General features: G+C 39.2%; 1 protein-coding gene and 1 non-coding gene across 3 annotated transcripts in view; one reads left to right on the forward strand and one right to left on the reverse strand.

Annotated features, from left to right (window-relative positions):
• Nucleotides 1-22024, forward strand: part of kcnd3 (potassium voltage-gated channel, Shal-related subfamily, member 3) — a 166882-nt gene that overhangs the window by 101706 nt on the left and 43152 nt on the right. The window lies entirely within an intron of this gene.
• trnat-cgu (transfer RNA threonine (anticodon CGU)) lies at nt 365-438 on the reverse strand. The gene has a single exon. It is a non-coding gene; the product is annotated as a tRNA-Thr (tRNA).

Below are 22024 nucleotides of genomic sequence, written 5' to 3' on the forward strand. Positions count from 1 at the left end.
CGTTACCATTAGCTTGGCCGGCTAAGGCATGATGGAGATCACAAAAAGGTTTCAAACACTGTGACAACTGTTTTCTTGTTTAAACCTTCAACAAGTAAACAATTTATTCAGGTATTATTAAACAAGTCCTGTTTAACCAAGGTTTAATACTTAACAAGAGCAGACGTATTGTCGTCCGCATTTTTTATTTCTTTTCTGAACTCATCCGCACCAATCCCGTTGCATCATGGGATTTTTGACTCCATTGACGTAGTGTCCATCGGTTGCATACTGCAAAATTTCACAGGAAGAAGAACACCACCTGGGTATTTCTCACCCACTAAGGTTTAACCATTGAGTAACTACAGCTCTTAAATCTCATGTTAGGCACTGCTGGGACTCGAACCCAGGATCTCCTGTTTACGAGACAGGCGCTTTAACCAACTAAGCCACAGCACCACATATGCAAATAAAGAGGAGGTACCCAAAGCTCAGACATACATATTCATCCACTATGCAACTCCATGCGAGGATGTTTATGTTGTGCAACACGTCTTTCTTCTTTAGTGAGTTCACTGAGGTGGATACATGATCTCATACAAAAATCGGATTGGAGTTGATTCTGGGTCTTTCTTTATCCGTTGAATGTATGTTAACACTATTACCAAATTCTGATGTCTTTCATGTTGTACTAATTTCTCTAAGCTGAACTTTGTTTTCTGTTCCACCACTTCCTCCACAGTTATCCAGCATCTATAATAAACTGTCCTGTCTAAATCAAATGTACTATTTTGGTGCAGTCTGTCCCACATGTCTGTTGTTTTTCACTCCTGGCATCCCACAGCCAGGCCTGCACTCGTGAAATAACTTCAAATAATGTAGCACTGATCTAATACGAGAGCTCTGCTTTCTCTCTACACCTCCATCACTGAGCAGGGAATAAGCGATCCCGCTCCACAATGACCAAGCCCCATGAGCTTCTGTAAGAAATGCAGACCCCAGAGGTTGCTGGCAGAGCGCGCATGTTCTGTAAGGGCTTTAAATCTCATAAAGTAGTTTGACGTTCCTGGGGGAAGGCATACGGGCCTCTCCGGAGGCAGCAGGCTTCCCACTGTACATGAGCATGATCCTGGCAGATCTGCACTCACTGGCAACTACACACTCTACCAGCTGACAAATCAGGGAAAGGCAGGGAGTCCCACATATTCGCAGTAATGCTCTCCCTCACTGTTCCTTCATCATGCTTCAGGGTGTCTGCTGGAGTTTTGTAGCTAAAATTGCCACAGAGATGATCCTGACTGTACATCATTCTTTAAATAGCCATTTCAAGGAAGTTCTTTTATGGGCTTGTAGAGATTACTGATCATTCACTATGCAAAAAAAATTAAATAATAATCATACCTCAGGTCGTGAAAAAACGTCTGTTATGGGAAAGCACTGGTCATGATAACACATTTCCAGAGACAGAACATTTCATTGCTTCCTCACAGCCCAACAGTTTGTTTGGGGGTTTTTTTTGAGGGGAGATTCTGTCTTACTGAGTACCGTATGTTCTCCACCCATGGATTTCCTTCAGGTTCTCCAGCTTCCCTCTACATCCCAAAAACATGACAGTAGGTGAATTGGCTACTCTAATTCCCCCCCTAAATATGGACACTGCAAAATCATCTTAGCAAGTGAAAATATCTTGAATATAGTGAAATTTATTTAGTATTTACAATAAATCAAACATTATTTCTCATTTCAAGGTTGTCGTTTTCTTATTCTATTGGTAGATAATTTAGCTTCTTTCTAGAAATATGTGCTTAAAATGAGCAAAAGTATTCGCCGATACAACTGGCTTGAAACAGGTTTCATAATCTTATATTTGTTTTATTGTAATCTTATAATAGGAAATAGTAGAGCAGTTTGACTATATTCAAGGTATTTCCGCTGGCTAAGATGTCATTTTTTGCTGTGAATAAGTTTTGTGCTTGTGTGTGCTACAGTGGACTGGCGTCCCATCCAGGGTGTATGCTCGCATCACGCCCAGTGTTTCCGGAATACGCTCCCACAAACCTGCTCAGCGTAACACGATTACTGAAGAATGATTGAATGAACGCTCAGTTAATAACAACTGTTTTGGTGTTGTTTTGCTCTGCATGTTGTATGTGAATCTGACATATTGATTTGATTTCCTTATACACTAATCAAGTACGAGGAATTGAATAAGGAAATCACATGTGTGTGGACTGGATTATTGCATAAGGAAATCAAATGTGTGGAGATCTGATTATCATGCAAGGAAATCAAATCTACAACGATGAACCATTTCAAGACGGGAAACAGGAACTGTTGAAACTGCTAACACACCACCTTTTAGTGTTATTCAATAAAAAAAAATAAAAAGATAGTTTTAGGCTATCTTTGGTGGCACAGCAGGTAGCACAGCACAGCAGGTAGTGGTGGCACAGCAGGTAGTGTTGGTGTCTTAAAGCTTCAGGATCTGAGGTCCAATCCTGAGCTCCGGTTGCTATCTTGTGTGGAGTTTTTCTTGCATCCATGTGGGTTTCCGTTCATTTCCCAAAAGCATGCAGGTGGATTGGCAGCTCTAAATTTCCCCTAGGTGTGAAAGCTGTGTGTAGAATTTCTCTCTCTCACCCTTCTGCCTCAACACAGCTTTATATTGCTCATGCCAGCTCATATCACCCTGTAGCTCATGTGTTGGGTCACACTAAAGCTAAGCAGAGTTGAGCTTGGCCAGTACTTGGATGGGAGACTTCCTGGGGAAAGCTAAGGTTGCAGCTAGAAGTGCTGTTAGGGAGGCCAGCAGGGGGTGCTCACTGTGTGGGTCCTACACCATTTAAAGTGAGGTCCAGACTTTTGGGGGGGGTTAAAAATCCTGTAACACTTCTCATAAAGAGTAGGGGTATAGGCGCCCTGTGAAAATTCCCCCATTGGCCCTTCTCTTGCATGACCACCTAATAATCTCCCTCCCTCAATTGGCTACATCACTCTCCCTGCCACCAATAGCTGGTGGATGTTCTGGCGCACTGTGGATGCTACTCACTAGTATGGTGGCTGAGGAAATTTCCCTCCATACAATTACAATGTAAGAATGTGCTATATAAATCTAAATAATTATCTGTTGTTATTATCATTATTAAAGGAGAGCTACAAGTACAAGGCAACTATTCATCCATTGAATTCATCCAAAGGCTGCAATGAAGACCTAAGACCTGACGTTACAAATATAATTATATCATATGTCCTTGAGTAAATCATTAAAAAAAAACTTGCTGAAATTGTCTATTGTCTTGATATATTTTATATTAAATATAAAATATTAAATCTGCAGTCGATCCTAGCATCTATAATAAAGTGTCCTGACCTAACAAAATGTACTCTTTGGGTACAGTCTGTCCCAAATGTCTGTCACCCATTGCTAAATAAATCCATTGTTGCTTATTATCCCATTTTTCTTGCCGTGCAATTGAGATCATGTCCTTTATAGAGTCTTTTCCTTATTTATCATTCTTATGTGCTTCTCATGTGGTGAAGTTTCAGAGTGAAAGTATCATTCATCCTCTAAAAATAACTCTAGTGCACATGCAAGGTATATCAATAAAGTTGTTGTTGTTTTTTTAATTGCTTATTAGCACTACCTGACAATATGGCTTAAAAGGTTTTGAAGTCATTTCTTGTCAAATTTCTGTCTTTACGTCTCTTTATTTCTGCAGATGGTCGGGCAGGCTGTTTGTGGCAAGGTCATTCATATTTCTTTAGAAAATCCTAAACACAACAGCACTGTTATTCAGGCGGGTTTTTTTCTTACGCTGTAGGTTTTTGGATGCTCTTTTTGGCTTCCCCGTGGGTTTGAAGGGTTGTTACAGTGTCACAGTTTAACAGTTAGTCATGGTGTATGATCAGGTGGTTGACTTTTTTCAAAATTCCAATTAAAATGCATTTATGTCTATTTAAATCACAACATGGGAGCACGGTGGCATGTTTGCCTCGCATCTCCAAGGTCAGGGGTTCGATTCCCCCCTCGCCCTGTGCATGTGGAGTTTGCATGCTCTCCCCCTGCTTCAGGGGTTTCCTCCAGTTTCCTCCCACAGTCCAAAGACATGCACTATAGGCTGATTTGCATTCCCAAGTTGCCTGTAGTATGTGTGTGATTGTGCCCTGCGATGGGTTGGCACCACGCCCAGGGTGCCCTGTGCCCTGCGATAGGGTTCAGGCTCCCCGAGACCCTGTGTAGGATAAGCAGCAGTCTACTTCCCCAGAAATTTCACAACCTTCTCACTCTGGACTCAATCCTACTATAGCAAACTCCTTTTTCTATGTGGGGGACACAGAAATGTTACACGCACATTGCATTGCTACCACTGCAGCACTTTCATAACTTCATCATACTGTACATGACAGCATCAAACAAACAGAAGAACATGGCGATGCTAACCAAAACTAAACTAAAGGACCTTCTATTTTTGGCTAAGCAGCACTGCACACTGTCATGCACGTTAGAATGAATTTTCGTCAGGCTCAGTGTACCACCTTTCTTTATAGCTGCTCTCTTTTACAGTTAATAATGACAACATGATAAATACTGACAGAGTAAGAAGAAATTGGGGGTTAGGGTTCAAATCCTGCCTCTGCCTTGTGTGCGTGGAGTTTGCATGTTCTCCCCATGCTTTGGGAGTTTCCTACAGGTACTCTGGTTTCCTCCCCTAGTCCAAAGACATGTGCTGTAGGCTGATTGGCATTTCCACATTGTCTGTAGTGTGTGAATGTGTGTGTGTGTGTGTGTGTGTGATGAGTTGGCACCCTGTCCAGGTTGTTTTGTGCACCTTGAGGCCTGAATTCCCTGCGATAGGCTCCAGGTTCCCTGGCGGCCCTGTGTAGGATAAGCGGTATGGAAGATGGATGGATTTGATCTGTTTGTTTTGTGTCATATACAGTATTCAAGGATATGCAAAGATAGTATTTAATGTGATATTAAATTGTCAATTAATTGGAATACTGTGACACTGTGAAACGGTGATATTTTTAGACTATATTGTCATATTAGGAATTATCGCAGCACCCCTAGTGTTCAGAACGGTTCTACACACCACTTTACTTTCATCACTAACTGTGTACTGATTCCTAGAGACAGTGTGTCAGTCTTTATGGAGCTCCGGTTTGGGCCTTTGAGCTGGATGCAGGATGCGCCCTCGGGGCATCGGCAGTGCTTTTATGCACTTTATTTCTGTTTCCCTGCAATATCTTTATAAGCATGTCCGTGCACAGATGAACAGAAATTCTCCGGCTTTTCCGGGGTAAAGGAAGCGCTGCTTGATTGAATCCACCTATCTGAATACACAGAGGACTGAAAGCAACAATAGAATACAACATGAAGTGGATGTTGGTACTTGAGGGAGTTTGCTGTTTTTAAACACACACACACACCCAGGCACACACTGGAAGACACACACACACACACACACACACACCCAAACACACGCACACACTCAAACACACACTCACAAACACACACACACACACACTCGAACACACCCGAACACACCCAAACACACTCAAACACACACACACACACACTCTCACACAACCGAACACACACCTACGCACACACTTGAACACACACACACACACACGCCCTGGCTGAAGCTCAGGGAAAGGCTAGTAATTAAGGTGTCGGTCTTCTGGCATTCTTTCCACTGTGTATGCTCATCTTCAGTGGCCTGTCAAAACATTTCACCATCACAGAGATGGTTGGGGGGTGTGTGTGTGTGTGTGTGTGTGTGTGTGCGTGCGCTCTAACAACTGACAATGAAAGCACAATAAGGACTAAGACCCTGACGCATCAAGTCGACTGTCAGCCATCAGCTTTTGTCCATAGTTATTGCAGTGAAGGAAAACATACAGAGCAGTATTTATCCAATCAAAAGTCTGGGCAGAAGAGATTGAATACATATTTTTCAGTGTATTAGACATTTTGAGAAAAGTTTAAAGTTGAAATTAGCTTCGAAGACAAATGTAAATAGCGAAGTTTATGACCATGTATACATTTATTTCTCAAAAAAACAACGATTTTCAGACAAGTTTTGATTGTAGATTTAAGAAAAGCTCTTTGCTGCTGGCGCAGGAGCATCGCAGACATTTTGAAAGCTGGTATCTGAGGTTGTTTTTTTTTTTATTAATTGAATTAGCACATAACTATCCAACAAATTGCAGAAATCGTGAGAAAAGCACACATAGCTAGAAAGGTTGACACATTTTAGGGATACAGACTGTATTTACTGCGGTGTTCATTAAACTGGCTCATTAGCTCATTTGATCAAGGCAAGATTAGAAAGTAAATAAAAACATTGGCACACTGTTTTGGTGAAATATATTCAGAGTTTATTAAAGTAGGGATACAAAACTGTGTCACAAGCCAAAAATATTTTCCTTCATTTTTTCATTGTTTGTCTGAATTCAGCAACAGCAGCATCCAGTGGGTTTTCCCAAGCCACCACACACATAGGCATTCTGCTAATCGAATCTGAAATGTCAGTCACCTATCCCAGGCTGTGTAACTCAGGGGGCATTTCAACATGATGCTCAGAGACACAGATATCTGCAGGGACCTGCTTTGAATAGCTGCCGTATAAGGACCCTGACACACCAACTTGACTGCCGTCTATTGGACGCTGTTGTTCTTGGTCTCCCGTACCATTTTTGACTAGTCAGGTGTTGCTGGTTTCCGTCAGCTCCAGTTGAACTGGCATCAGACGTCAGCAGTTCACTGATTGGATGTCCAGCCTAGTTAACCAATGTTGGAGAAGCAAACCAGAAGAGATCGAAGCAAGCAAATGACACCGTCAAGAGGAAAGCTCATTTTTCAACCTCTGGCCCATTATTTGTCTATATTTGCTCCAAAGATGCTCCCAGATGTCAAAGCAGAGTGTGTACACTACAATCTAACTATTTAAACAGATTCAAAGTGGCACGACAATGGGGGTTTTAGGGCTGTTGGGGGTTTTTAAGGCTAGTACATCACAAAATGCATACTACCACAAAAAACAGGTGTCACTGTAATCACTGGTACTGATACATGGTGGCATGCTATTTTGACAAACTTCTATTACAGTATGTACAACAGTAAAGTAGTATATGATTTGGAAAACAAATACAGATTACTGCCACCTCCTGGTGAGATATTTTCTTTCACACAGTCACCGATCTTATGCATGTTAGCTTTCATCGTTGCGGTGTGTTTGAGTGCAGCTTTTCACAGAAAATGTGAGGTGATGTAATCAGTCAGAATTGCTGTGTTACAGCCTTAACATGCTGAGGAACCGAGGAAGCTGTAAGAAAGAGCTGATCCTATGCAAATCCAGCACACTGGAGACACATCATCAAGAGCCAAGAACACATTTATTCCCTGATTCAGTGACTTGGGTGAGATTCTGGATTTGAGAATACAGCAATACAGTGATAATATAGGAGTCACAATAGTGACTATAAAGCAGGGAAGCTGGTAAAAACTTGAAAGCGACAATTCCCTCTGCCTTACCTTGATAATTAGGAGAGAGTGCACTATTTCCTAATTATCAATTATCAGTGTATCCCAGGGGATACATTGGTTGACAGCTTGGGGTCAGTTGTAACAGTGTTACCAGTACAGGAATGTAAGATATTTTTGAAAACACTAAAGAGATACTATTTATTATCCTAACCCCCTAACCCTAACCCCTAACCCTAACCCTTTATGGAAGACTTCATTGCGTAAGGATAAAGTTCAAAGACCCGAGAATATCAGCTGTATTTGTGTGTCTTGCAGTGCAACATTTATGCACCCATTTAAGAATATGTTTTAGCAAAGAAAGTGCTTCATCTAGTGCAAACATTCAACAAGTACATGAGTAGTTACACAGTGGATATAAAAGTCTACACACCCCTGTTAAAATGGCAGGTTTTTGTGAAGTAAAAGACTGAAACTAAGGTAAATCTTGTCCGATCATTTCTCAACTTTAATTTGAAATTGCAAAATATACAAATCAAGTGAAAAACAATCAGAAACTTTATTTTTTTTAAAGTTACAATAACCTAGTTGCATAAGTGTGCATACCCCTAAACTAATACTTTGTTGATGCACCTTTTGATTTTATTATACCACTCAGTCTTTTTACAGTAGGTAAGAGTCATCGTCAGCGTGGCACATCTTGACTTGTCAATATTTCCCCACTCTTTCTTCCAAAAACATTTTAGATCCGTCAAATTGTGAGGGCATCTCCTGTGCACAGGCCTCTTCAGGTCACGCCAAAGATTTCTGGTTGGATTCAGGTCCGGCTTCTGGCTAGGCCACTCAAAAACATTGATGATGTTTTGGTTAAGCCATTCCTTTGTTGATTTGGATGTTTTGGGTCATTGTCGTGCTTGATTGGTTCATTCTGAACACAGCAACATCCCCGATTATAAAAGTGTGCGCACTGATGCAACCAAGGTATTGTCATTTTTTATTATTTTTCCTATTTCCCCTAAAATGTTTCGTATTGTATTTCACCTCATTTTTATGTTGTAATTTCACAGTGAGGATGGAAAAAGTTTTGCCATGATTTTATCACAAAAACCTGCCATTTTAACTGGGGTGTGTAAACTTTTTATATCCATTGTATACTTATATCTCTCACAGACATTTTTTTTTTAATGAGACATTGCAACTGTCACATCCAGAGCCACGGCTGCTCATCCTGATCCAAATCCAGCCCAGACATTACAACACACACACTCATTTGACTCCTAGCATACCTGCTTCCTGTTTTCTCTCAATTACTCTGGCTATTTAAACTGTTCATGCACATGCGTGAGGTTTGCCATCTTTTCTGTCTGTAACTCTAAGCATTAGTTTCAGATTTTCCTGGTTGCTATCATTTTCGTCTTCCATATTTTTAATTTAGTGATTTTTTTTTTTATTGTTCTGTTTTTGACCATAATACTGCATGTCTATTTGGATTTTTAATAAAGATTAAGCTCAGGCATACATCTATCTACCTGTAATTTGTGACACCACCACTGGGGATACATTTTTTCATGTGCTCTGGTATTAACATGAAAATGGCAAATGTTTATTATTAATATTTAACAGACAAATGTACTCGTGTATCCAAGAAGTTTTACTCCTAAAATGTCGTTTAAAAAAAGAAAGAAATGTGATAAATGTTACAACTGACCCTACTAAAGATGCTGAAAATATATCAACAGCTAATGAAGTTTCCTACCTGCTGACTGGATGGCGTCAGTGGAAAGTTTAGCCTGATACTAAATCTTCATTTGCGCTATTTATTTATTTATTTATTGGCTCCACATTCATCCAGTAATCATTCAGCCTTTTGTTCATGGTTAAAAAAAAAAAGGGAGGGAGGGAGAGAATGGAGGAAAGAGGATTACACGGACGACTGAAACCACTAGACAGAAACCTATGGGAGAACTATGACAGTGAAAGAAAAAGAAGAGATTGACATGAGCCACAGAAATAAGAGAGAGAGAGAGAGAAGCATTCTTAGTTTGCAGCGTGCGTTGGGATTAGAGTACGGACGTCTGGGCTTGATGAAGCTTTCCAACATGAAACTATTAATGTCCATCTGTGAGATCTCCAGGCCCTGGGCAAAGCAGGCTTGGAGCCAGAAAAAGAGGCACACACACACACAGGCTTTTGATTTACTCTATTTTATCCGCTTCCTTCCTGCCAAAGAGCTTGTTATGAGTCTGGTGTTGGCCTGAAGCTTCTCTTTTGTGGCTCGTAAATAGCCTATCAGAAAGAACTTGACAGAATTCAGTCATTTTAGATGTCATATGTGGCATAATTGTCATGCTGATTAATGACCAGGAGAGCTCAACCTCCATCGCTACTTTTCATATATGTAGAGGCCTGCGAATTTTGAGGCAATTAGTTCAACTATACCAAAGGTAAAGGTGATTATCGATTTGTTTTCTTGGAGCCTTGTCATGGTTATTATGCCATATGTGTGGAAAAGGAAAAAAGCCCACACTGAAAGGTATTTTAAATTGACTGATTAATATTTGGGTGTAACTTTGTCACCCAAAAAAGTTTTCTTTCTTTCTTTCTGTCTTTTTCACCTTCTCTCACACTCTTGTACGAATCTGTCTTGATTCCTGTGTAAGAAGTGAGTATCTTTTATGCAACTGATGGACATCATGTATCATGATTTGCTTTTTTAATGCCCCTTTTCTAACTAATGGTAAAATAAATGTCTCTCGCAATACAGTATAATGCTCTTTCATGCTTTCGTTTTAAAGTGCATTTGGATCCTTTGGAAACTGTACAAGCCGAGTTTTTGTCTCTATCCATGACACTGTAAAAGGGAAGGGAGAAATTCCTGCTAATACACCCTTGCTTCTATTACTTACTGAATTTGCTACCATAGCAACTAATCTACTCATGTTAAATGAAAAGGCCCGATTTTTCTTTCAATTTATTCATGACTTAAATTATAGGGGATAAAATGTAGATAGTAATATTCTTATCCAGAGCTGTTTCTGAACATTTAGGGGTCCTAAATGACATGCTGGTGGCTCAGGGAATTCTCCATATACCCCTGTATTTATCCTAGATATCTGGAGTTTGATTTGGATTCTGTGGGAGTGGGTTAGATCTGTTTAGGCTGGTCTAGGGTGCATTAGTATGGTCCTGCTACATGATTCCTAGGGGCTGAGGGCAGATAAACAGCCCAGCTGGCAACAAAATGAGGTGCCATTGCTGTCTTTTTAAACCATTTTTATTTTTAGTTGAATATAATGGGTCAAAACTGTTCACTGAATGGATATTTTTTGCACCATACGGTGTTTAAAACAAGCATGATACTTCACAGCGTTTTAATAGGCCCCCTACTATGAGGGAATGGGATTTGCTTGGCCAATGATTCATTTGGCAGGTGTTTGTCATCCCCATATGCTCAAAAGTTAAGACGAATGAAAAGCACAAAGGGAAAGTAGTGGACCACTAAGTTTCACTTTCCGTCCTGCTAAGTTTAAATGAGACTTCTTTGGGTATATTTAACTGATTCGATCAGGATCATTGACCATTAATAGCCAATTAGGGAACGCAAACTCTTGTGTGATTGGTCAAGCTGTTTAACGTTGTACACCAGTCAGATGATTTCACCATTAACCCACATTTCCATTCAGATTAGACTGGTGATCCTTATCAGAGGGTATTACCTTACTCTTAGCCAGACAGCTAGCAGAGACGAAACCGAGCTCACTTTTAAAGAGGAACAATGCGAGTTCTAAACATAAGCGATAGGAATCTGATGAATAAGTTATGAATTGGTCTGAATTAGTTTTTTGGACTGGAGATCAAGTCTATCAATCAACAGAATTTGATTACAAAGGATGTGAAAGAATGTGGCTGTAGTTTACCGATTGCAGAACATATCCATCTTGCATTTGACAGATAGTTTTTGTTTTATGGAAGTCTTAATAAGGTTAGCATGCTACCATCTTGAGCACTCACCCGATGTCCCTTGAATCTGACCATTTTTCAACCAGTTATGCATGTAACCAAATACACATATGGATTGGACGCATACTTTTAGGTTTTTGGGTTTTTTTTTTTTTTTTTTTTTAGAAAGCTTACCAGAAGAGTTCACAGGGTATCTGGTTGAGAGTAGAAGTGAGGTAAGCTCAGGACAAACACCAAGTTTATTTACAGTGTTCATTCATTCATCCTTAGTAACGTCCTGGTCTGGATCATGGTGGATTAGGCCACTAGTTTATTAGAATACATCACAGGCAGGCAAAAAAAAAAAAAAACTGAAAGTGGGTTGTAGCTGAGGTTGAGGAACTGTCAGAGGTGGAATTAAAAGACCACACTGACAGCACTGGCATTTCTACCTCTGGGATTTTCCCTAGTGTTTTTCAGTGTTTCTGGCAGCACAGTGGTCGGCTTCATATTTAATTTAAAACTCATTCTAGTTTAGGCCATCATATACAGACGTGTATGGAAATGTGTGCATGGCAGTGTACATGTGTGCATGGCAGGTTTGCAAGGAGAAAGCCACTGCTCTCCAAAAAGAACATTGCTGCCCTTCTGCAGTTTGCTAAAGATCACGTGGACAAGCCAGAAGGCTTCTGGAAAAATGTTTTGTGGATAGATCAGATCAAAATTGAATTTTTGGTTTAATTGAGAAGGGTTATGTCTGCATTCCAGCATAAGAATCTTATCCCATCTGTGAAACATGGTGGTGGTAGTAACATGGTTTAGGCCTGTTTTGCTGCATCTGGGCCAGGACGACTTGCCATCATTGATGAAACAATGAATTCTGAATGATACCAGGGAATTCTAAAGGAAAATGTCAGGACATCTGTCCATGAACTGAATCTCAAGAGAAAGTGGGTCATGCAGCAAGACAACAACCCTACGCACACAAGTTATTCTACCAAAGAATGGTTAAAGAGGAAAAAAGTTAATGTTTTGGAATGGCCAAGTCAAAGTCCTGACCTGACCTCTAATCCAATAGAAATGTTGTGGAAGGACCTGAAACAGGTCCTGCAGGACCTGAAGGTCATGTGAGGAAACCCACCAACATCCCAGACTTGAAGCTGTTCTGTACTGAGGAATGGGCTAAAATTCCTCCAAGCCGATGTGCAGAACTGATCAACAGTTACCGCAAACGTTTAGTTGCAGTTATTGCTGCACAAGGGGTCACACCAGATACTGAAAGCAAAGGTTTACAAACTTTTGCCACTCACAGATATGTCATATTGGATCATTTTCCTCAATAAAGAAATTACCAAGTATAATATTTTTGTCTCATTTATTTAATTTGGTTCGCTTTATCTACTTGTAGGACTTTAGGACTGAAAATTTGATGATGGTTTAGGTCATATTTATGCGGAAATATAGAAAAATGTAATACTTTCAAGCACCACTGTAATTTGAATTTTAAAGTTCAAAGTTAGCATCAGCTAACTCTCATGAAAATGACTGATCAAAGCTTTAAGACAGTTCACATCCTGACAGTGTGTTGTCACTGAGACATTACAGTCTGCTCCATATGCTTCCAATGACTTGCCTCAAAATGCTTTGTCACCTGCCTTATAGTGTGTGTGTGTGTGTGTGTGTGTGTGGAACCACATGAGTGTGTTGGAGAAGTAGGACAATCGCCTACTGAAGGAAGAGACAGAAAAACATCTCCAGAGTGGTGGTGTACCAGTGGCCTAGTTTCCCTTGCAACCTACTTACAAACTTCAAAACAGAACCAGGCAGCTGAATTCAGATGAGCTTCCAATTCCACAAGGGGCATTTCAGGCTGAATCCATGCCAAATGTGTCTTCTGTGAAACCACAGCAAATGTTCCGTAAATGGACAAAAGCAAAAAACCTTGTGAACATGTGGTGAGCATTGCTCAAAGCAAATCCCTACAGGTATTTTCACGTCTTGGTAATTTCTTTATCTTTCATCGTTTGAGAGCTTGGTGCCAGAGAGCAGTGCACCTGTGGGGCTGCATTCCCTCATTTATGTCCCCTGGGTTATTCAGCCTAGATTGAGCTTATACGTTTTTGTCGTGGTGAGCTTCGGAAAGATAACACACCATGAAAGCATGCCTATACAGTAGTTCTAGAAATTGCCCTTGTCTGGCTTCCAGATTTAAATCTGATTCTGGAAAAAGCAGAGTATCTAATGTAATAACATTAAAACATACTTGGTCTTCCAAAGCCAATGTCTTTCTCCTGAGGGTGGCTATTTAGTGAGCAGTAGTGCTTTGCTATTGTTATGCATCTGCTGCAGTGGATGGTGTAAGTGATTCCACGATTGTGTGAAAGCGAGCGTTTTGCCCATCTGTTACTTCAGTATGGCACACTAACACACTACGAGAGGTGGAGGAAGAGAGAAAGAAAGAAGTGAAGAGGAGAGAGTGGAGGACGAGAAGCAGAACGAGCAAGCATGAGGGGGCTGAAAGTTTCAACTGTGTAAGAGTTGTGTTGTGTAACATAAGTAAAGACAGAACCATAATATATAAGGGTGATGATGATGATGCAAGTGTAAAGCGTTAATCATTAGACTTTCCCTCTAGGAACTGGAGGCACTGGGTTAGAACTTCTTACTAACACATAAAGCACATAACAATGACAAACATGGACAGAGATAGAACGCATACTGTATGATGTGTACAATTTACATCTCAACAACTTCACAACTTAACATTTTGAGGCATGGGCATGAGGGTCAACAAGTAAGAAAAAAACGCAATGCACAAAATACAATGTATTTTCACAGAGAGCTAGCTAGCTGACATGAGCTGACGTTATATGGCACATAATGTAACAATATCACTGCATGGGAATTTGGACGTTTCAACAGTGAGAATTAAAATAAATGCAGAAAAAAAATGCACTAGCCTATTTTGAGGCAAAAACAACCTTTATTAAATTAGATGCATTATTCATGATGTCATGAGTGTTAGATTCAAAAACATACTAGGCTAGTATTTACCTAAGGAAGCTATTAGCTTTTGTGATTCCATCACTCCAGCCATTTGTTTAGTTCCCTCAAGTCTTATATTGAGAGTCATATGACAGTGCTGGGGAACAGAAAACCTCTTTGAGGAGTTCCCACAATAATCCATGTTATATTAAGCACATACAGTTTTCAGTTATCATTATGTGCTATGTAGAGCTGAGGAACATAGGACCCTGGGAACTGGGGATCATAGGACCCTTTGTCATGTGTTCATTATGTGCCATATAAATCAGGGGAGCTCATATAAATAGCACCCAGGGAACATAGATACGTTCCCAACATGAGCTGACAGGATTTCTGAGGGGACTTTCAAGTCATATTCATGGCTGTTTGTAATCTATACAGCCGTTGCTAACAATGTGGCTAACATGAGCAACCCTGACAGGATATCTCATCATTTTAAATCATAGATTTAGAAAGATTACAACCATTACTGCTAACGCTAGCTAACATGAGCTAAATTGATAGGTTTTCTGAGAATAATTTTAGCTCATATTTATAATAGTTCATAATCATTACATCTGTGGCTAACAGTGTAGCTAACATAAACTACCTTAACCTGGTTTCTGAGAGGAATTTTAGATCATTCTCACAGATTCTAATAATGTGAGTTAACCTGACAAGATTTCTGAGAAGATTTGTAGATTGTTTTATTTATATATATATATATATATATATATATATATATATATATATATATATATATATATATATATATATATATATATGTGTGTGTGTGTGTGTGTGTGTGTGTGTGTGTGTGTGTGTGTATATATATATATATATATATATATATATATATATATATGTATATGTATATGTGTGTATATATATATATATATATGTATGTATATATATATATATATATATATATATAAATATATATATATGTGTGTGTGTGTATGTTAATAATCCTCAGCTAACGTGAGCTAATCTGACAGGATATCTGAGATTTTTAAATCATTTTAAGTAGATGACTACACGCCATGATATTTCATAAATATGAAAAATTCTTTGAGCCAACATATCCTAGCATTTCATTCACGTGATTGTTGTGTTGTGGTTACCATATTTGGGAGCAAATGTCTGGCTTTGCTGCACAACACCACCATACAGATGCATACACAAACGCTGTCACTGTACTATAAAGTGCCTGCAATGCAGTTAAGAGCACCTCAAAGCTAGTAAAGGATCCCAAGCTGTTCCTTGTTTGTCATTATACGAAGAGAAATCAATATTGACTAACTAACATGTCTGCTAGCAATACTTGGCTGCTGAGATAAACATCCCAGTTGTACCATAACATAACAAAGCTAGCTAATTAGCAATGAGGCAGCATGACAATGAAGAGCTGCTGCACTGCTGCTTGTTGAAGATGTACATGATGTAGTGACATGTCAGTGAGGAGCAGTTAATTGTCAGTATGAATTCTAATGAATCTTCTTTAATGAAGCTCATACTTAAAACAGCAGTGATTATACAGTGTGAAACACAAGGATATGGGATCAGAGATATGGTCTGCAACGTGCAGACAGAGCATTCACTCGTTTCCTGCACTTTCTTCCATTGCTTGTGCACACCAGAAGGCTTTCTTCTGCGGCTGAAACAAATGTTCTTTCTTTAGAGGTTTTCAGCCCTTTTTTTGCATGTCACCAAGACAGAATCAGATAGAAGTGTTGTTGTGTGAAGAAAAGGGAAAAGAAGAATGGAAAGGGGGTGTTGAAGTCTATCAGGACTCTCCATCTGTGAGTTGAGCACTTGGTGCTGCTTCAGGCTGTCAGAGTCCTGTAAGACCAGACCTCTCTGACCTGACAGCATAGAGGACAGGTCAGATATAACCTACATGCTGACACAGACACACTTGAGACACGTACATTTCTCTGTAGACAAAGGAAATTGGACTTTAGTGGCAGGTTGGCAGCCAGAAAAGGTCTTGCTCAATGGTCATGGCTTGTGTTTTTATTTTATTTTATTTTATTTATTTATTTCAGTATAAGGCATGCAGTGAGACCATACCAGTTTGGTATAACCTGACATTGTTCAGTTTAAACTAATTAACACTGCTTTGCCTGGACATGTGAAATTCAGCTTTGGTCTTGTCTGTATTTGTATCTTACTCAAGTACTTGTCTTTTGAACAGTCAATATTGTCCAGCTGGCTCAACACAAATTGCGTAGTGTCATGTTTAGTTTTTGAAATCCCACTTTGACTCCAAAGCTCCTTGCTGGTTTAAGATGAGGGGTTCTATTTGTTGCTTTTTCTCTTGTCAAGTGGAAGGATCAAAAGGTTTCTATCAGCAAACATATCCTGCAGATCACAATCCCCCGCTAGGTGCTACACCTGGGAAATGCCCTGATTAACACTGAACCTCAGTCCCTTAACTCATGTTTACAATTGAACTATGCTCGAAACTATTCATGATCAGAAACTCTAGAGACTGCACTTGTCAATATACCATACATACAAGTAACAGGCTTGCTAGAGAATAGTTGTGACTACACTGGGAAAAAGCATAACATAATGACTCAAGTGCTTTCCACCACTGTAAATAAATTGACTGGCTTCATAGATATAAACACTAACTGAGTCAAGATATTATTTATTTATTCCATTTATAATTCATTTTATATTAAATTTCTCCCTCGTCCCCAGTGCTCCCAGCAATGTCTCTGGATCCATCACGATCAGGGTTACTGAAAATAAATACATGAAAGGATAATGGATTTGGTGAGGGAAACTCACTGGATGGGTGCGGTGACATTAACCTTGCAACCCTAGTCAAGCCACCTATCTGTTTCATTATTTTTAGTTGCATAAAGATAATAAACTAGTCTAGCTACCATTTTTATGCCACTGCACATTTGCTTAAACTCTTTGCTTGAAGTTTAAACACTATGTTGTTTTGTTTTACGTGTCCTCTCTCAAGAGTGTTGTTTACTTGCCACTCCTGAGTAGAAGGCGTAGGGGGAAGGATCATGAGGAAAAAGATGTTTTGGTCTAATTGGACAAAGTGTAACACTTTTGGGATGAGCTACAAGTGCTATGTCAGGCCAAACCAGATACTATTCATCAACTGAATACTGGTATCCCCAGCTTCCTGACAGGCTGGGGTATGCAAAGAAAACAAATTCATTGTGCTCTACTGTATATGTGACCAGTAAATTATCATTATCATTATCCCCTGTGGTGAAGCATGGTGGTAGCAGCATCATGCTTTGGGAGTGCTTCTCAGTGGCAGGGATAGTCAGAAAGAAGAAGGGATAAATTGAGCCAAATACAGTGAGGTCCAGCTCCAGAGTGCACACAACATCAGACTGGGATGAAGTTTCACCCTTCAGCATGACGGGGACAAGTCTCTTAATGTCTTTGAGTGGCCGAGGCAAAGCCCAGGATTGAACTCCACAGAACATTTGTGGAGAGACCTGAAGATGACAGTTTGCAGACACTCCCCATCCAATCTGATTGAGATTTAGAGGAACTGCCAGGAAAAAATGGGAGAAACTGACCAAATCCAGATGTGCAGAGCTCATAGAGACTTACTCAAGAACACTTGAAGTAAATTGCTGCCAAAAGTGCTTCTACGAGTACTGAGTAAGGGGTCTGAATACTTCTGTAAATAAGAGATTTCAGTTTTTACATTTGTAATCATTTCCAAAAAATAATAATAATAAATCGCAAAAATAAATTTAATATAACATAAAGTTTGAATACTTTTTGAACACACTATATATTATATACATATAGTTTTTTTGTTTGTTTATAATTTAGGAACTCATCCACGTTCTGACAGATACAAGAAATATCTTTCCAGCTCCCACCAGTGAGCTGTGTGTCCACATGAGTGTTCAGTAACAGTCTGTATAAACACACAGAGAGCCTACACTCTTTCAGTAAACAGTGTTTCAACTCAGTAGGGAAGAGACGCTGTTTACTGAGTCAGCCATAGATGATCACACACAGAAATAAACACACACAGACACACGCATAATAATTCAGGTTTCTGCTGCTTTTTATCATAAGCCTTCATTCGGTAGCCACTCACCTCACGTTGCACCTCTTCTCGCTCCCATTTCCTTTTCTTCTGTCTCTGTCTAATGTAATGGTGATGACAGACTTAATGTAATAAAACACTCAATAAATATATGAATAATTGCGTGAGTGGTAGGAAATGCGCTTCCCTGATTGCTGCCTCTCCTTTCCGTCCATGAATAACAGACAGAATGTAAACGAGTGTGATGCTCCCAGCATACCACACCTCCATGAAAATGCTGTTTATTTCTAGTGGTTCCTACTGACATCCTGTTAAAGAAAAAGATTCAAAACCGTGGTCTTAATTCTAAAAGTGGACAATTGTTTCCTAAAATTTCATTATATAAAAAAAAATCCGCCTGCACCCTAAATCTTTCCTACATGTGCTTTGTTTATTAACTGCAAAGTATGACATGATCATGAACAAGTATATTTACTCCACACAGAGAACATTTCCAAATATCCTTAAATAGAGGATAGTGTAACACTGGTTAAATGTACTTTTATTCTGTAAAAAACAATTTTATGGACCAATTTTTAGTGCTCTATCTATACATCTTTGGGATTTTGATTCATTCATTCAGTCACACTCAACATTGACTAGTTTACATGGACAGCATTAATCTAATTATTGACCTTACTCTGAGTAAGATAGTAATGTGATTTAAGGTGTTTACAGGAGTCGCTTTTAGAATACTCCTGTCATGTTCCCGTTTTACATGTTCTAGAACATAATTAGATTAACAGCCTGCATCATTACGTCACCGCACCATGCTGTCCGCCGTCCGACGTCCCTCCAGAATTTCACGTATCAGCATACAGTTCGTCTTCGTTATGGTACTGTATACAGTTTTGGGTGTTTTTATTTTAAAAAATTTTACGTGCAGTTTAACTGCAGTTAATTATTTTTAATGCTGTACGTGCTAATAGATGACTGCTTGAAGCCGTGGGTTTCAAACCACGTACTTACCGTCTGTATAGTAGCCGAGATACATGTATTTTTCCTCACTACAGGCCTATAGTAGGCAAGTAGCGGTTTGGGACATGACCGAACTCTCTTGTTCGCCGTAAAACATAAAACTGCCGTGTGTGTACGTGTCCTGTCGCAAAATGCTGTGAAAACTCCCACACGACGTTCATAATGTGATTAAGGTGTTTACATGTCTGTAATACACATCCATAATGCGACTAAAACAGGAGTACTCCACCTGTCTTAGTTAGATTATTGCTTTCTTCGATTATGACCTTAATTAGATTAAGGTAAGTAAAAATTGCTGTTTATATGGTAGATTCTTAATTAGAGTATGGTCTTAATCGGATTAAGAGTGGATTATCATCGTCCATGTAAACACAGCTAATGTTACACCAAAAAGACTAAAAGCTTCACCAGGAGAACTTTTTCCATTTGTGTACATGTAAGAACATTTTCACGTCAGTTTCAGGATTTTTAAAGCATGATTTGCACATCACTTTTAATGCATTAACAAATCCATGGAATTTATGATCAAATCTGATCATACAGCATTTTATAACTGAGGCCCCAGGAATTTCTGCTGTATCAGGAACATTTTGACATTTTGGAAATTGGTGATCTATTGATATAAGTTTATATGTCATAAAGTTATGCTCATACGGTACATAGAGGACAGCCAGCACGATTGTAAAAAAAAATGGGGGGGGGGGGGGGGGGGGGTGTTAAATGGAGTGCTGCAGGGATGATGTATTTTTGTAGGCCAACCCAGAATTTAGCATCACCCTGGTTCTCTCGACAAAAATCCAATAAGATTTTTCCACTGGCTTTTAGATTATTGCTGAAAATAAGCTCTGTGACCAACAAAAGTTTATGATTCTTACACGTTTAGTTCAGTAAGATAATCTGCACAAATGAACACAGCATTTATGAATTTTGAAGCCTAAATACAATCATCAGAGCTAAAGCTTAGCATATAAACGAACTACAACCACGGTCGCACGACTACAGCGTCACCACCACTAAGCTTCCAACAACGCTTTCAATCTTTATTTAAAAAACACTGCAAATGGAAAATACTATAGATTGATTAATGTAGAAGTTGAAAAGTTTGAGTTGGGATGGTTCGCAAGAGTGCAAGTATAAACACAACGAGGGTGTAGTAGATGAGTTTTCCTGTTTGGCGTGATGACGTTTAATGTCCCCAACAACCTCTGTAGTCCCATTTAGCCACTTGTTAGTAACCGACTTTTTCAAGACACAGAGAAGCTTAAAAAAATCCCGCGAGTGGGTTATTACTGATGTATTTTATGTTGTTGAATAAAACGTAAAAATATCTTGAGTTTGTGTTAACTTTATTTCCGGCATTTAACCAAAAACCCACTGAAAAAACCCACTGACTTTGGGACGATGGAAACTCATTCTGCGGATGTTAGGACTCATTCCTGCACCACGCTATTACTCAAAGATTTTAAGCTGCAGACATCATACTTAGTATCATGCATATATACAGTGAGGGAAATAAGTATTGCACGCGTCAACATTGTGTTCAGTAAATATATTTCCAATGAGGTTATTCACATGGAATGTTCACCAGACATCAGTATTAACTCAAGAAATCTGCAAATATAAAGAATTCACAACAGTAAAGTCCATAAATAAAGTTATGTGTAATAAAGTGGAATGACACAGGGAAAACATATTGAACATGCTAAGAAAAAGCAGTTCTCCAAGGCAAGATAAGGCAAGGAACCCGCTGAAATCCCTGAGTAATTATACCTTATTTACGGTGAACATTTCATGTGAATAGACTCATTGGAAATATATTTACTGAAAGAAATGCTGACACGTCCAATACTTATTTCCCCCATTGTATTTTTCTTTTACCAATTGCTGTCAGTAAGTACTGTACATGTTTACTGAAACCAAAATGTTGCAACTATAACAGCAAAGCTGAATGATTGTAACACTGCATGGGTAAATTATAACACCGTTCACAAAACCCTATACATGGTAAATGTAATGAAACTGTCATACATCTATTACTCTGTGAGCATAGCTTGGACAATATTAATTACAATATTTTTAATTATTGGATGTCCATTAAGCACATTCAGAGACATGCATGCAGGACAGTCGCCTGTTTATACATGTATTGTAATTGATTGATGGTGCAGACCTCATAAATGAGTTTTTTTGGTTCTTTTTGTTTGAATTTTTTTTTGTATTTATTTTTTCTTGTATCACTGTACGGTTAGAATGGTTTAAATATAATTCATTGATTAAAAAAAAGCTCTGAATTCCATTGCAATCCATTGTTTGAGGGTGAAAATTTTCTGTCGCACTGCTGCCAGCTTTCACTGTTCTGTGACCCTCTGAAGCAAGATACTGTACAATAGTGTTACAGTTGTACTGCAGGTTGCACCCATGTTTCTCAGCTTCGTGTAAACAGAAGCAGCATGCACAAACTCTGAAAACTATGCAAAGAGTTAGTGTAGAGATACGTGTACACATCTGCACAGATTTCAAAAATAAGG

Source organism: Ictalurus punctatus, chromosome 5, assembly GCF_001660625.3.
Source record: "Ictalurus punctatus breed USDA103 chromosome 5, Coco_2.0, whole genome shotgun sequence".
NCBI classification, from domain to species: Eukaryota; Metazoa; Chordata; class Actinopteri; order Siluriformes; family Ictaluridae; genus Ictalurus; species Ictalurus punctatus.